The following is a 16298-nucleotide window of genomic DNA, read 5'->3' as shown; positions in this document are numbered from 1 at the left end:
ATGGAGGAGGCCGAGGCCAAAGATGTCTTCATCCCCCTCTAGGCTTTACTCCAGTCTATTTCCATTTATAAGCTCTCTGTCCACATCCTCATTACCAACCAATTGTGTTGATGTTCATTAAACACAAGGGCTTCCTAGTTCAACAGGTATTCTGCCCAAGAATTCTGAAATTTCCTCTGTCAGAACATAACCTATTATCATTCCATCTTTTCCCTAAACCTCTTTTATCATCACTATGACTTCCAGTCACTCCATCCCTCAGTGCTTTCCTACATCCTCATGCCTCTTCTGGATTCATTTTCCTCTCTTCCTTGGCCTATATTTAATCAGTTTAACTTTGAACAGTTCTCTACTGCAAAGCCACTTGCGCCCTTATCACTGTTCATTAATTCACCAATGAGAATTTAATAATAATAGCTAACATTTATACTGTGTTTATGAATGTGCAAAGCACTTGTGCTGCTTTATTAAAATGTCTTTGTGCCTAGCAGTGCAAGAGGGGAGGGATACTGGACAGTGACAAATAAAATCGACCTTGTCATCAATGAACTTGTATTCTATTAGGGAAACCAATGTACAGAGTTTTAAAGGAAACTAGGTACTCTGAGATTGGGAAGGAGTTCATTTTAGCCATGGGGACAGCCAGTGCAAGAAAGAAGAGGAAATGTGTGTGAGGAACAGCCAGTTATGTATAATAAGCCAGAAAGGTAGGCTGGAGCAAGGTTATGAAAGGCTTTATAGACTAAACAGAAATTTGTGTTTTATCCTAGAGGTAACAGAACCACTAGAGCTTATTGAGGAAGGAGTAGAGTGACCAGTGCCTTCAGAATTAAGAATTTGGCAGCTATATAGAAGATGGATTGGAGAGGGGAGAGTGGAACTCAGGAAAACCAATTAGAAGGCAATTGTGATAGTCCAGATGAGAAGTTAGGAAAACTTGAATGAGAGTGGTAACCCTGAGTGAGTGGAGGGAGAATAAGTGATAGAATGAAAATCATTTAAGTGCTTATGGGCCAGCTACTGTGCTGGGGATAAAATATTAAAAGAGAGTTGAGGAGCTAATATTCTAATGGTGGTTATCCTTTGTTCTTGAAGAGGACCAGAATGACATCATTATATTAGAGTCAAGTTACAATGCATCTGACTGGCTGATCAGGCCCAATAAAAGCGCAGAATGTTCTACAGGTCAGGTACAAAGTCGATGTGAACATTTGGGGTAGGTTTTCTAAATTTGGGCAATTCAGGTTTCTTTTGAGCTACTTCAATTCTGCCTTGCCCATAGAACACAGCACCTTCTCTGAGGAAGGCATGCCATACTGAGTGGTCCTGTGCCAGTGTCTTCCATGTCACACAATTCCAAAGTTCTTAAGATAAACCTTGAGAATGTCTTCTTTGTATGGCTGCTTCTGACCACAATGTGAGTGCTTGTCCTGTGTGAATTCTCCATCAAATAGTGCTTTAGGCAAGCATACATTTGGTATTCAGACAACGTGGTCAGCCTATCCAGTTGTGTTCTCTGCAGTAGAGTTTGAATGCTTGGCAGTGTAGTTTGAGAAAGGACCTTGGTGTCTGGTACCTTATCCTGTCAGGTGATCTTCAGAATCTTCCTAAGACAATTTAAATGGAAGCAATTTAGTTTCCTGGCATGGTGCTGGTATACTGTTCAGGTTTCACAGGAATACAACAGTGAGGTCAGTAAAACAGCTCTGTAGACATTCAGTTTGGTAGTTAGTCTAATACTACTTTTCTCCCGCACTGTGCTAGCTCTGGCAATGCGTGTGTCAACCTCCTTATCAGTGTGTACATCTCTAGAAAGTGTACTGACAAGCTAAGTGAACTTATCCACAGCATTCAAAATTTCTCCATTTGCTGTAGCCAGTGATTCCACATATGGGTGTTGTGGTGCTGGCTGATGTAGTACCTGTGTTTTCTTCGTGGTGTTAAGCCAAAATTAGTACAAGCATTGGAGAATCAATCCATACTTTGTTGCATCTCAGCTTCAGAGGCTGCATTGAGTGCACAATCATCTGCAAACAAAAGCATCATGCAACAACATTCCCTCCACTTTGGCCTTGGTTTGTAGCTTTTTCAAGTTGAAGAATTTACTATCAGAGTGGTAGCTGACCTCAAAACTTTTTGTCCTCACTGAAGGCATTTGACAACATGGCTGAAGCACACAGCCTTGTTTCATCCCGTTGGTGACTCGGAAGGCACAAGGGCATCATCCGTTATCCAGAACCCAGGCAAGGGTGCCATTGTGAAATTGACATACAATACTGAGGAACTCTGGATAACCAAATTCTGACATAATTTTCCATATGCCCTCATGATTGTATCAAAGGCCTTGGTCAGATCTACAAACATTGTGTACAGATCTCTGTTCTGTTCCTGGCATTTCTCCTGGAGTTGTCAGGCAACAAACACCATATTGACTGTTCCTCAGCCCTTTCTGAAGCCACATTGGCTCTCAGGTATATTACCATCTTTCAGGTGAAGGATCAACCTATTAAGGAGAACTCTGGCAAGAATCTTGCCAGCAATGACCAAGAGGAAGACACCCCTCCCCACCCCTGTGATTGTCACAGGACAATATTTCCGTTACCTTTATAGAGATGGACAATGGAGGCATCCTTGAACTCCTGAGGGATAACCACCTTTTGCCATATAACCTGGAAAATTTCAGTCAACTTTTGTATGAGCAATGGACCTCCCATCTTGTAAATCTCAGCTGGAGTAGAATCAACACCAGGTATTTTGCTACATGAAAGGAGCCTGATGGCATTCAAAACCTCTTCTAGAGTTGGAACTTCAGCAAGGGAGGGATTGACTTCAACCTGAGGTAAAAGGTCATTGGCTTCAGCATTGATTGATGGTCTATTGAGAACACTATGGAAGTGTTCAGCCCATTTCTCTAGGATCATATCCTTATCATTAATCAATGTGGCTCCATCAGCACTGAGCAGTTGATATACACTGTAGGTCTTTGGCCCATAAATGGCATTATAAAAGCACTTTGGATTGTTACTATCCACATAAAACTGAATTTCATCTGCCTTCTTACTGAGCCAAGAATTCTGCATCTCTCTAAGCTTCACTTGAACTTTCCTTTTGAAGGAATTAAATAGTGCCTTCTTAGAGATGGATGAACTATCCTGCTGTTAAACCCTGTGGAGTTCTTGTTTTTCATTTAGCAGCTTTTGAATTTCCCTATCATTTTCATCACACCAGTCTTGGTGTGAGCAAATGGAATGCTGTGCACCAGATCTCTGAAAGCTGCCCATTCCTTTTCTACTCCAGTGATCCACTTATGCCAACTGTGTGTTGGCTCAACTTTCCCTCCAAGTTAGCCACAAACTGTTCCCACTCAGAGAAGTGCTCTAATCTGTTGACATTAATTTTTCTGGTAGTCATTTTGCCTTGGGGAATGGCACTTTTGTTGAATGTAAATATTTAGCTTGGAGAGGATAAGTCTACGATCAGTCCAGCACTCTGCCCCACACATTGCCTTTACTCACATTCAGTCTCTTCTTGCAATTACAGTCTATTAAATGCCAATGTTTGCTATGAGGGTGCATCCATAAAGTGTTATTGTGTTTAGGTAAATGGAAAACAGTGTTGGTGATGAAGAAGGTCATGAGATGCACAAGTCTTCACTAGTAAGTGACCATTGCTGTTGCTATTTCCAACTCCATTCCTCCCAAGGACCCCCAGCTGTGTCTGGTAGGCTGATCCTCCTCTAGCATTAAAGTATCCCAGAATTATAAGGTTGTCCCCTTTTGGCACATTGATGGTAAGATCTCCAGGTCTTTATAAAATTTTTCTTTGACCTCATCGAGGTTCCTCATGGTGGGAGTATAGGTGCTGAACCTCCATTTTAAGAAGAGTGCACCGGCTAAATAACCATGTCTTAGGCTGCACACCTGACTTTTTTGAACTTTGTCTACAATGCCTTCATCTTTTCTGCCTCTGATTCCACCCCTTTTCTGCTCCTTTTTATGTGTTCTCTTTCCCCATTAAAATTAAGTTCTTGAAGTCAAGAACTATCTTTCTATTTAGCTCTTAGCATGGTGGTTAATAAGTGTTGGTTGTCATGACTTGTTGACTGTAGACAGGAATCCCCCAATATTTATCTGCTTGAGTTCCTGGAGAGCCACAAGGCTGAGGGAGCAGAGTCAAGAACTATACCTTGAGGAGGTCACATCAGTTGGGGCAATTGTAAGAGATGAGGGCTTGGGAAGGAGACCAGGAAAGCAGTGAATGCTGGAGGCATAAGAAAAAGATAGTAGCCAAGCTGTGTGGAAGCCACAAGGAACATCAGATATACATAATGACTGGAGCCACTCATGCTCTTAGGTACAGAACTGGTGAATTTGCACTTTCCTGTCCACTCCTACTGGTTCTCTCACTTGAGAGAGAAATAAACTTGTTTCTCCATCCATATTTTTAAAGAGTGATTTGCTTTCTGTTTCACAGTTTCTCTGAGATAAAACAGTTAACCATTGCATTGCTGATCTGTGCATTTTTGAGGCAGACAAGACAGGAGGTGAAACTCCTGGGAGACAGAAAAACACAAGATTGTAACAATTACCTTTATGTACATACATAAACACACATATATGTATGTATTTTCCTGGAGGGCAATTTCCTGGCTAGTGCTTCAGAGATATAGATGAGGACATTATTGGTTCATATTTTTATTGCTTCCCCAAAACAGAAAGAAGACATGGATCCAGACCAGTCAAATTGATCTTAGAAGTACTGATGGGAAAAGATTTATAAGCTAGCTTGGAGACAGCTTTTCTGAGTTTACTGCTTTGTACATTTCCCCTTCCCTGTTGTTTAAAAGGAAAATCCTTTCCCCAAAGGGATGGGGAGGAAGCCGGGTGAGTGTGGCTGCACTTTGGAAAGTGGGGGCTACAAAGGGGAATTGGCTAAATGACCTTGATTACCAACTCGATATCCTTCACTACCCACAACTGGCTTCCCCAGCAGAGCAAGCATCAAAACACAAGTCCTTGAACTCCCAATCCAGTACATTTTCTCCCTGTATCACATTTGCAATTCTAGTGAATAGAAGGATTCTGCATCTGCACTTTTGACTTGCAGCATCGCGAAGGCTCGGTAAGATCTATTTAAATATGCTGCGACTGAATTCACAGCTGGCCAAAACAGAAGTTATACACCTCAATACTTTTCTTGCCGCCTATGGCTCAACTTGGTATGGGTGGTTTAAACTGGGGGCGGAGGAGGAAGGAGTAGAGGTGAAAGACAATTCTTTTTGCCAGTGATACAACAATCTCTCCAACCAGAATTGATGTAGGTCAAAGTGGATCCACATGGTCTGCCAACACTGGGAATTTCACCCCCCAGGGGATCTCGTGCTTCCTTTATTTAAACCCTTCTAGGAGACAAACGGCACCCTAGAATGACTGAGTGGTGGCTTTCCCGGCCCAGAGACGATGAGCGAGAGATAGTAAAAGCAAAAAAAACGAGGTGCCCCACTCAGCTCTTAAATTTATCACCCTTGGAACTACCAGATATCTACAGTGCCTGCCAAGGAAACCTGGGGGGGCCAAGGTGGGAGATGGAGGAGAAAGAGAAGCGCTTCTTTTGCGTGGCTAGACCTGTAAGTAATTAGCATCAAAGCAACAGCTCCAGCGGCTGGGAGAAGCAACCCTCCCACCTCGGTGACAGCGCGAGGGGGAATTGGCTTTCTAACTGTGGACAAAAGTCGGTGGCAGGAAAAGCAGCTCTGGGTTGGCTGAACTGGAAAGGGGCGGGGAAAGTTATTTGCAATCTGACCTAGGAAGGTGAAGTAGTACCTTCCACTACCCCCACCACTCACCAGTTCTCCAAACAAACAAAAAAAAAAATGCAGCAAAAGGGTCGGGGGTGGAGGAGGTTGAATCGTCCCACGTGCGAACACCTTCCCACCTGCGAACACCTTCCCACCCGAGACTGCGGGCCCGAATGAGGTCGGCTTTGTTTGGTAGAGGGGGAATCTATCTCTCCCCTCTAGTCCCCAAACTCTGAAACATTCATTTCTGCCTGTCCCACCTGAGCTGGGGAGACGTACCCACGGAGGGGAAGCCGCTGAACTTTCTAGGCCCCTCTCTAGCACCCCGCCTCCCGAAACACCCCTCCCCTTTCTCGACTGAGGAGGAGAGGCAACGAGCGAGCCCCGCCAAGCGGGGGAGGGGAATGGGAAGGAGAGCTTTCATCTCACCTGGGAGGGAAGGAGGAAGGGAACAGGTAGCCTTTTCCCCCCACTCCCGGGAAGCGGAGCCGAGGAGCCCTATCGAGGGGTAAGCATCCCCAGTGAGACAGGGTCTGAGTGGAAGGAGCCCAAGCGCGGTAGTCCTGCCCTTACGAGCCCCAGGCTTCCCTGGAGGACGAAACTGAGAGGTGGACTCTCTGTCCGTGGCCGAGCCGGGGAGCCCGCAGGTGCACGAGAGGGGCTGTGGCTGTGGTGTCTGATCCCCCTCCAGTGGGCGCTTCAAGTAGCCCAAGGTAGGTATGGGTTACTTGGGCCCTGAGCGAGGGCTGTTCGTGAGCTATTCGAATCTGAAAATAAACTCATTGTACAGGTAAATTGCGGCTGTTCGGATCCCTCTCTTCCTCCGCCTTCCATGGCTGCCTCTGAAAAGTTAACTTGGATATGCTCTGAGGGTCCCCTGCACTGGGAAGCCTTAAACTTGGCTATATTGAGGAAGACAACGGCGGAGCTCTCCCAGGGAAATGGGGAGCGCAACGAACAGGGAGGGCTCTCCTGTTGTGTTACAGGGTAACAATCGGGAAGTCCGGCGGGAGTTGTTTCTCTAGTTAATTTCTTCATGGGCAAACCTCCCCCTCGCGTCAATTTAACACAGCTGTCTTTGGCTTGACCGAGGGAAGCGTGATGCTACTCCTGACTGTCTCTTTAACCACCTGCAGCTGAATTTTGGAGGCAAAATCTTGCTCATTGTACCAGTTCAAAATTCCTCAACTTCAGGCAAAAAGGGAAATAAAAGCGGATCTTGATGATTTTTCTCCTTGATCCTCCACCCCACTTCCGTACGTGGGTTGATTAAAAAAATCTGTTAACTTTGATTAGTAAATTGTGCAGCATGCTTCACTGGGAAGAACCCTGAGACTGGAGTCAGAAGACCTAGACTTGAGTTCTGGCTATGCCACTTCTAAATACTGTGAGCTTTGGACAAGTCAACTCACTCCTCTCAGCCTCAGTTTCCTCATAGGTAAAATGGAGGTGATAATACCTAAGACAAAGGGTTGTCTTGAGGATCAAATGAAAGTATTCTGTAAACACTAAAACTATATGAATGTATTTACTTCACAGGTGTGTTGTGAGGAAATCCTTTTGGAAAACTAAAATATGAATATGAATTATCAATTAGAGAATGCATACCATATAATTTAGTTTATTTTAAAGTTTGACCCAGAAGTATTTTGTAAGGACATGTTTACTATTATGTTTAGCTTGTCATAACTTAAATATACTTTATTGATGAGAAGTTCATATTCATTGTGCAAGATAAAAATCTGGGGAAAAAGTCAAAATATTTTGTTTCAATTGGGGAATGATATTTCTTTGAAAACTATTTTTGTAGCAGTTTTTTCTTTACATGACATAAGCGTAATTTCATAGAGATGAAAGAGACCACAGCCTCTAATCAAGTGCTCTTCTGTGTGACAGATGAGGGAACTGAGGCCAAGAAAGGTTAGTTAAGTGGCTTGCCCTTGGTCAGACCTCTAGTAAAAGTCAGAAGAGATACCCGACTTCTAGTACTGTACCATTTAGTTTTGTTTGTTTAGAACTTGGAAACAACATTTCTGCCTTCTTTGCCTTCAGGGATTAGGAGGATGCTGAAATAACACTGGAAGTATGCAGCTGGAGATGAAAAAAAAAGTTTTTAAATTTCTCAGACTACTTGGTTCTGTGCCTGAGTTGTTTTCTCAGCCCTTCCTTCCTGGTGTTCAGTGGAAAGATTCTGATCTAGAAGTCAGGAGACCTGGGTTCTAGCATTAGCTACCTTTCAGACCTCTGGTGAATCACTTCATCTGTAGACTATAAACTCCCTGAAGATACTGTTGAATTGTATTTGTTTGGTATCTAGGACAGTGCCTGGCACATAGTAATAGGTGCTTAATCACAGTCGCTGATTGATTTGACTAAAGCTCTCTGGGCCTCAGTTTACTCAGATGTTAAAAAAGGGAACTGGATCAGATTAGAGGTGAAGAATCTAGATTATATGTGATGCAAAGATTATATTATCTCCTAAATATGTTTGTTTGGAAACAAACAAAAAATGTATTCCTTCACATTTACTAAAACTAATATACAGACAGAGAGAAGCAAGGGCAATGATACAAACTCCTTGGGGCCATTCTCATTTTTTATTCTTATATCCCAAGTACCAAGCACAGGGCCTTGAATGTAGTAATAGCCTCTAAATAAATATTTATTGAATTGAAGAAAAATGTTGTATTCCTTCACTTTAAAAATAGTCGTAAACTAATACATTTTAATAATTTTTGTGTGTCCATTGGAGTAGAAGAACTCAATATTTTCTTTATTCTCAATTGAGTGTCTTTCATCTTAGATCTCAGAGTCCGGTTGACCCAAGTTGAGTGAAAATGTTCATTCACAATATGCTGTTCTATTTCAGGAGACCCATGTGGATCTATTTTCTGAATTTTGTTAGACCTGTTGCTTAAAATTGCAAAAAAAAAAAAAAACCAAACTAAATCAAAGCGAGAAACTCACTCAAGGGAAAACCAAGTCATTATTATCAAAATTGTATGTATCCCACTTTTTATTTGTTTAGACAAATAAGCGAAAAGATAGTCTGTGAGCTGCTGTAGGGTCAGGCCAACCTGTATTAGCTATCTCAAAGGTCCAGCTCCAAAATTCTGTGAACCTTGACCTTTGAGTAAATGACTTCACTGAAGAAAGTTTGCCATTTCCTTTTTCCCCTGCTACAGCTAGCTCCTGATTCCAACACAGCTGCCAGCAGCCAACCAATCATAAGCATTTATTAAATTCCTACTATGTGCCAGGCACTGTCCTATGAGTCTAAATACATAAATGGGACTGCCTCTGCCCTCAATGAGCTTATATTCAACTGGCATTTCATTCCCTTCTGTCACTACCTACTAAGAGAATGTTTTGTAGCCCAAAGACTATAAAACCCAAGAGGCAACTATGCTTACCACCCTGGCTACAGCCAGAAATATTCACCACCAAACCAGTCCCCTTGGACAATTGATTAAATAGGGATTTAAAAAAATCAAGCTTCTCTACCTTTCTGTTCTCATTTTTAAATCTTCTATTCTTTCACACTAAAAGAATAATTTCCTATGATTTTACATGTTTTATCCTTCCACACACACACATACACACACCCTACAGGAATAGGAAGCTCCTTAAGGACAGTCAGTCAATAAGCATTTATTAAGCTCTTATGTGTCAGACACTGTGCTAAGCACTGGAGATACAAAGAAATGCAAAAACACAATCTTTGCCCTTTAGGAGCTCACATTTTATGAGGAAGGCAACATGCAAACAATTATACATACATACATACATATATGTATATATATATATATATATATATATAGACAGACACACACACACACACACTGTGAATGGGAGGTAATGTCAAGGACAAGGCCTGAGGATGGGAGGGGGAAATGGAAAGGCCTCTTGGAGAAGGTAGGATTTGAGTTGTCTTTTTTTTTTTTAATGATTTCTGCCGCGGCCTCCCACCCCCCGCCCAATTACATGTAAAGACAATATTCTTTTTTTAAAAAAATTTTGAGTTACTTCCCTCCTCTTCCCCCTCCCTGAGACAGTAAGCAATTTGATATAGGTTATCATGTGCAATCATGCAAAACATTTCCATATTAGTCATGTTGTGAAAGAAGATACAGGTGAACTGATCCAGCCATTTTGGAGAGCAATTTGGAACTATATGCTATAAAAATGTTCATACCCTTTGACCAGCAATGCCTCTTCTAGGGTTGTATCCCAAAGAGATCACACAAGTGGGAAAAGGACCCATATGTACAAAAATATTTATAGCAGCTCTTTTTGTAGTAGCAAAGAATTGGAAATCAAGGGGATGCCCATCAATTGGGGAATGGTTGAACGAGTTGTGGTATATGAAGGTAATGGAATACTGTTGTGCTATAAGAAATGGGGATGATACAGACTTCATAATAACCTGGAAAAACCTACACAATATAATGCTGAGTGAGCGGAGAAGAACCAGGAGAACATTATACACAACCACAGATATATGGACTCTGTGGTGACTAACCCTGATAGATTTTGTTCTTCTCAGCAATACAAGGTGCAAAGACAACTCCAAAAGACTCACAATGGAGAATGTTATCTACATCCAGAGAAAGAACTATGGAGTCTGAATGCAGATTGAGACATACTTCATGCTCATCTTTTTTTTCCCTTTGTTTTTTTTCTCTTTTTTGTTTTTGGGTTTTTTTTTTTTGGTTCTGTTTCTTCTTTCTCATGGTTCATTCCATTGGTCATAATTCTTCTTTACAACTTGACTATTGTGTAAATAAGTTCAATGCGAAGTTATATGTAGAAGATATATTGGATTCCATGCTGTCTTGGGGAGGGAGGGGGGGAGGGAAAATCTGGAACTCAAAATTATGTAGAACAGAGTGTTGTAAACTAAAAATAAAAAAATCTCAAAAAAAGAAACATGAAGAAAAAAAAAGATGCAGAAAAAAATTAAGTGAAAAATAGTATGCTTCAATCTGCATACAGACTATCAGTTCTTACCCTAGATGGAGATGACATTTTTCTTCTTCTTTTTTTTTTTTTGGAGGGAGAAGGCAAGGCAACTGGGGTTAAGTGACTTGCCCAAGGTCACATAGGTAGTAAGTGTGTCAAGTGTCTGAGGTCAAATTTGAACTCGGGTCTTTCTGACCCCAGGGCTGGTGCTCTACTCACTGCACCACCTAGCGGCCCCCAGATGACATTTTTCGTCATGAAACCTTTGCTCCTCTTGGAGCATTGTATTTCTGAGAATAGCCAAGTCATTCACAATTGGTCATGATACAAAATTGCTGTTACTGTGTGCACTGTTCTCCTGGGTTGCTTATTTCACTCTATCAGTTTGTGTAACTCCTTCCAGGTTTTTCTGAATTGAAGTGAGTCTTTAAGGAACCCTGGAGAGTCAGTAAGTAGAGATGAAGAGTAAATCAGCAAACATTTACTAAGTACCTGCTTTATACCAAACACCACTCTAAGAACTGGGGATACAAAGAAGGGCAAAAGACAATCATTCTAAAGGAGCTCACGGCCTAACGGAAGGAGGACATGCCAGGCATCAGAGACAGTCAGTGAAAAGACACTAAATTGGGAAATAGATAGGACAAGCAAGAGGACTAGTATCTCTGGATTGTACAAAATTTGGAGGGGAGAAAGGGGCTGAAAGCAGATTTTGAAAGACTTTTAAAAACCAGGAGATTTAATAGGGAGCTACTGGAGTAAATAGACAGTATATTTTACCATACTATATTGTTTTACCATTTTTAGTATACATTTACTTTATAAAGATTTACTACATTTGTAGTTTTGCCATAGGAAAGCTGATGTAAAAGGACTAGCCCTAGATCTCACTTCAGTCATTCATTAAACAACCTATTTTGTGCCAGTCATTGTGTTGGGCATAAAAAGACAAAAACCAGAAAGAGTCTTTGCCTTTAAGTAGCTAGAATTCTATTAGAATCTCATTAAAGAAGGATTTCTATTTTTTTTGGAGGGGGGAAGGCAAGGCAATTGGGGTTAAGTGACTTGCATAAGGTTGCACAGCTAGTAAGTGTGTCAAGTGTTTGAGGTTGGATTTGAACTCAGGTCCCCCTGACTCTAGGGCAGGTGCTGTACTTACTTCACCACCTCGATGCCCCAAAAGAAGGATTTCTATACTGAGGTCTCTTAACTTATAGTTCAGTGTCTTTTCTCCTCTACCATATTACCTCCAAAAATTGTCATTGTGAGTGAAAGTTTAGTTATGCACAACATTCACAGACACACACACACATTTGGTTTCAAGTAAGTGACACAGAGACTCCTCTCAGCTGGAAATGTGTCTAGTCAACAAATCAGTTTACGAGAACAAGCCCACAGTCTCCTATTTATCTTATTTGCATAGCCATTTCTCCCAAGTTGTACAGGTTTGGACACAAGGGAGTAGGTCCTTCTTACTCTCTTAATTCCTAATTATTGGCCACTGTGGTACTGAAAAAGCCCAAGATCTAATTTTACAAATTCGGTTCTCTTTGGGATCAAGGAGAAAGCCTTGTCTACCTCTCTTGGCTACATGAAATGAAGCCAAGAGTGTTGAGGGAGAGAGCTTGATTGAGGATCCTGACCCTGGACTCCATCCTTCTGATTTTCAGGGCCTCTATTCAGGCATTGGCTATTCCATATAGATAGCTCAGATTACTATCCTGCTGCCTCAGAGAATGTTGCCAAAGCATAATCTAAGATTTGGGGTTGGGATTGGTTTTTTTACCCTTAGATTTTTAAGGCAGTGAAAGTGGTTTTTCTCTTTATCTCTCTTTTTTTTTATCATTTCTGTACCTCTTCCCCTCAATTTCATTTCCTTTCACAGATTAGATGGCATGTATTAAGCTTCCAAATATCCTGGAGTGTTTGCCAATTAAATCCATCTTTTTCAAAAGGGGCTGTGATTTGGTCTTTGTTTCATCCTGTGTCACAGGAAATGTCAACCCTTGGGATGGATTCAAAATTGAGCCTTTCAGTTCATAAACCTATCTGCCCATCTCCAGTCCCAGTCTCTGCCAATCCTGTTTGAAATAGACGTTTGTAGGATAGAACACAGCAATTTCTGTCTCCTTCTAAGGATAGAGTAAAGGGAAACTGGGGCAGCTAGGTTGGGCAGTGGACAGAATGCCAGGCCTGAAGTCATGAAGACTTATCTTCCTGAGTTCAAATACTAGCTTTAAGACCCTGGGCAAGTCACGTATCCCTGTTTTCCTCAGTTTCCTCATCTGTAAAATGAGCTGGAGAAGGAAATGACAAACCACTCCAGTATCATCTGGGGTCATAGACTCAGACATGACTGAAACTTCTGAACAACAACAACAAAGGGAAATTATGAGGCTACAGATCTATTCATTTTTTCCAAACAGTAAAAATAATTGATCATAGAATTGTAGAGTTTTAGAACTGAAAGAGATCTTAAAGATTATCTATCACCAATCATTTTAAAAACATGGAAACTGAGCCCAGAGACCAAGACTAGAATGAGGACTGCAGTCTTCTCACTTCCAGTTGAGGGCTTTTTCTCCTATCACCACCAGATTGACAAGAGTAATGATTTATGTTGAACTGAATCAACCCCATATCGTCAGGAAAAGCAAACTGTTGCCAGAAAACAGTAATCAGCTTTCTGCCCTTTTCCGGGCAGATCACTGTAACTTGCCTTGTTCAAGAATTCAGTGTGTGTGTTAATCTTTTAGAGTGCTATGACTAAGGTATTGGAGTTTTTGGCAGGTCTAGAGCAGGGTGGAAACCTGCCAAATGGAGTGTCTGCCTGCACGGTGGCTAATTTCTACCTGGGCATCATTCTCCAGCTGTTATTGGCCCACTTAAATTTAAACCTGGTGTCCAGAACTTTCAACCAAAGCAAATTTATACATTTTAAAAGATTTTCTGGGGTGTTTTCTCTTTCATTTTCCCAGAGAAAACTGGACTTCGAAAGGCTTTCTATTATTGTTTTAAAGCATTAGAGGAAAGGAGAATCATCCTTTCACAAAAGAGAAAAAAAAGGATCTGCATGACAAGTCCTGTTGGGTCATATTCACCATATCATTTATATTTATAATAGAATTTAAAAGCTTAATGAACTTGTAATATATAATCTTATGCATGGAGCTGCTGGAGGGAAATGCTAGTCTTTGATTCAATAATATGCTAATTCTTATGAACGATTCCCCCATTTCATTAATCCAACAATAGTCATTCAACTTTAACTGTCTACCTAGTCATGGGGGATTACAAGGAAGCAAAATAACAATGATTCCCACCCTAAAAAGACCTTCAAACCTAACACGGTTGACGAAGTGTCCCCAGGTATGATACAAGTTAGAGTGTGATAAAGGCAAAGGAGAGAGCTGTATGAAGTGCTATAAGAACATATGAAGGAGAAATCACTGAATTGTAGAGAGATGGTGCCTGAGCCCTTACCTTAGAGGAAGAGGATTTCAGTAGATGGAGATAGGGAGGAAGTAAGTTTGAAGCACAGAAGATTGCTCAATGGGTAGGGAAGGGGGAAATCAATGTCCTATGAAAACAAAAGGCATCAATAAAGTACTTTGGGGGAAAAAGGCTCCTACTACAGTAGTCTACATAAGAGACCATGAGAGCCTGAACTAGTGTGATAGCAATCTCAGTAGGGAGAAAGAGACCTATGACAAAGATTATGAACAGCAAGCATTTATTAAGCATCAACCTAGTAGGATGATAGGTACTAGAGAAGCAAAGAAACACTACCCGCCCCCCCAAAGAAAACAATCTTTGCCCTCAAGGAACTTAACATTTTGTACGAGGAGATGACATGTACACGTAGAAGATTATGGAGGTTGAATGGAAAGCGTTTGGCGACTCTGGATATGAGGGCTGAGAGTCAAAGAGGGCTAAAGTTTCAAGCCTTGTTTACGTTTAATGTTTATATCATAATGTAAAGAACTTAAATGCACATTCAAATTAGCTCATTCAGCTTATCTGCAGATGGGCATGTTTCATACCTGGGCATGGATAGGCAAGGTGGTTCAGTGGAAAGGTCACAGACCTCAGAGTCAGAACACCTGGTTCATGCCCAGGTTCTTCTGTGAATGTGGACTAGTCCTTTAACCTCTTTAAACCTCAGTTTTCTCATCTGCAAAGTGGGGATAAATAATAGAATAAGGTCATAAGGTCATTGTGAGGAATGTGCTTTGTGAACCATGAAGTGCCACATAAATGTAAATTGTTAATTATTAAGAGATATGTGGTTGAAAAAGAAAGATTGTTAGAGTTCCCTGTTTGTTTTCTGTATTCAGTGAGAGAATAAATATGTTAGAGGCACCATGGTATAGTAGAGAGAGGTCCCACCTTAGAGTCAGAAAAACCAGGGTTCAAATCCCTTTTCTGACATAGGTTCATAGATTTAGAGTTGGAAGGAAACTTAGGACCCATCAAATTCAACCCTCTCATGGTACTGAAGCACAGAGGATTTAAGTGATTTGCCCAGTGTCTTAATCAGGATTTGAACTCACGATTTCATGAAGAGCACTCTCTCCACGGTGCCATCTAACTGCCTTTGTGGGGGCTTGGGCAAGCTGAAATCTTTCAGTGCTCCTGGCAACTTTCTAAGAGCTTTCGCTGTTGTTCTTTAAAAGAGGGAGTTCCTCTCTCTCTCTGCTCCCAAAAGCAGTTAAATCCCTTGTCTTGTTAAAAAAAAAACCACCACCACCACCCAACTTTGTTTAAAGTTTAAAAAGAAACACACAACCCTGTATTACCTTCATCTGGGCAGACAGAGCGCCTGGAGTCAGGAAGACCCGAGTTCAAATCTCACCTCAGACACTTATCTGCTGTGTGACTCTGGGCAAGTCTTAACCTCTGCTTGCCTCAATTTCCCCAACTGGAAAATGGGGTGGTAATTGTGGTAATAAGAGGACCTATGTTCTTAGGGATCAAATGAGATAATATTTATAAAGCACTTAGCCCAGTTTACAATACATATAATATCTATCACTTGAAACACAATAGGCACTATATAAATGTTAGCTATGATGATGATAATTATAATACATTGAATCCATTTCTCAAATTTGTCTCACTGGACACAAAGAACTAAAAAAAATATTTAGCCCTTGCTTCAAGTTCAGGCTGCCTGAGGGTATACTTTCCCTTTATTTCTTCCATCCCAAAATGCCCCATCTTCCCTTCTGCCAAAACCTTTCCCAGATCCCAGAGGGCAGGTGGGGTCTTGTTCAGGCATCTGCTGTGTTGTGCTAGAGTTAACAAAAAGAAAACATATGCGGGAGTGGGAGTGGGGGGGTGGTATTGGAAAAACATAACTGTCTTCCTGGCCTATGCTGAGCCTGAAAGTTCTGAGGGAATGTAGTATCTGCCTGGGCAGGGCAGGGCCTCATCCTTTCAGTCATTCTTGTTCCTCTTTCCTCTTTGATCGTGTTTGGGGAATCCGTGACTGCCTGGCAATATCAGGTATCAGATTTTCTCTTTGATCATGCAGAGT

Source organism: Trichosurus vulpecula, chromosome 8, assembly GCF_011100635.1.
Source record: "Trichosurus vulpecula isolate mTriVul1 chromosome 8, mTriVul1.pri, whole genome shotgun sequence".
In the NCBI taxonomy this organism is placed as follows: domain Eukaryota; kingdom Metazoa; phylum Chordata; class Mammalia; order Diprotodontia; family Phalangeridae; genus Trichosurus; species Trichosurus vulpecula.
The sequence above is the reverse complement of the archived record's forward strand: the minus strand, read 5'-3'. Positions refer to the sequence as shown.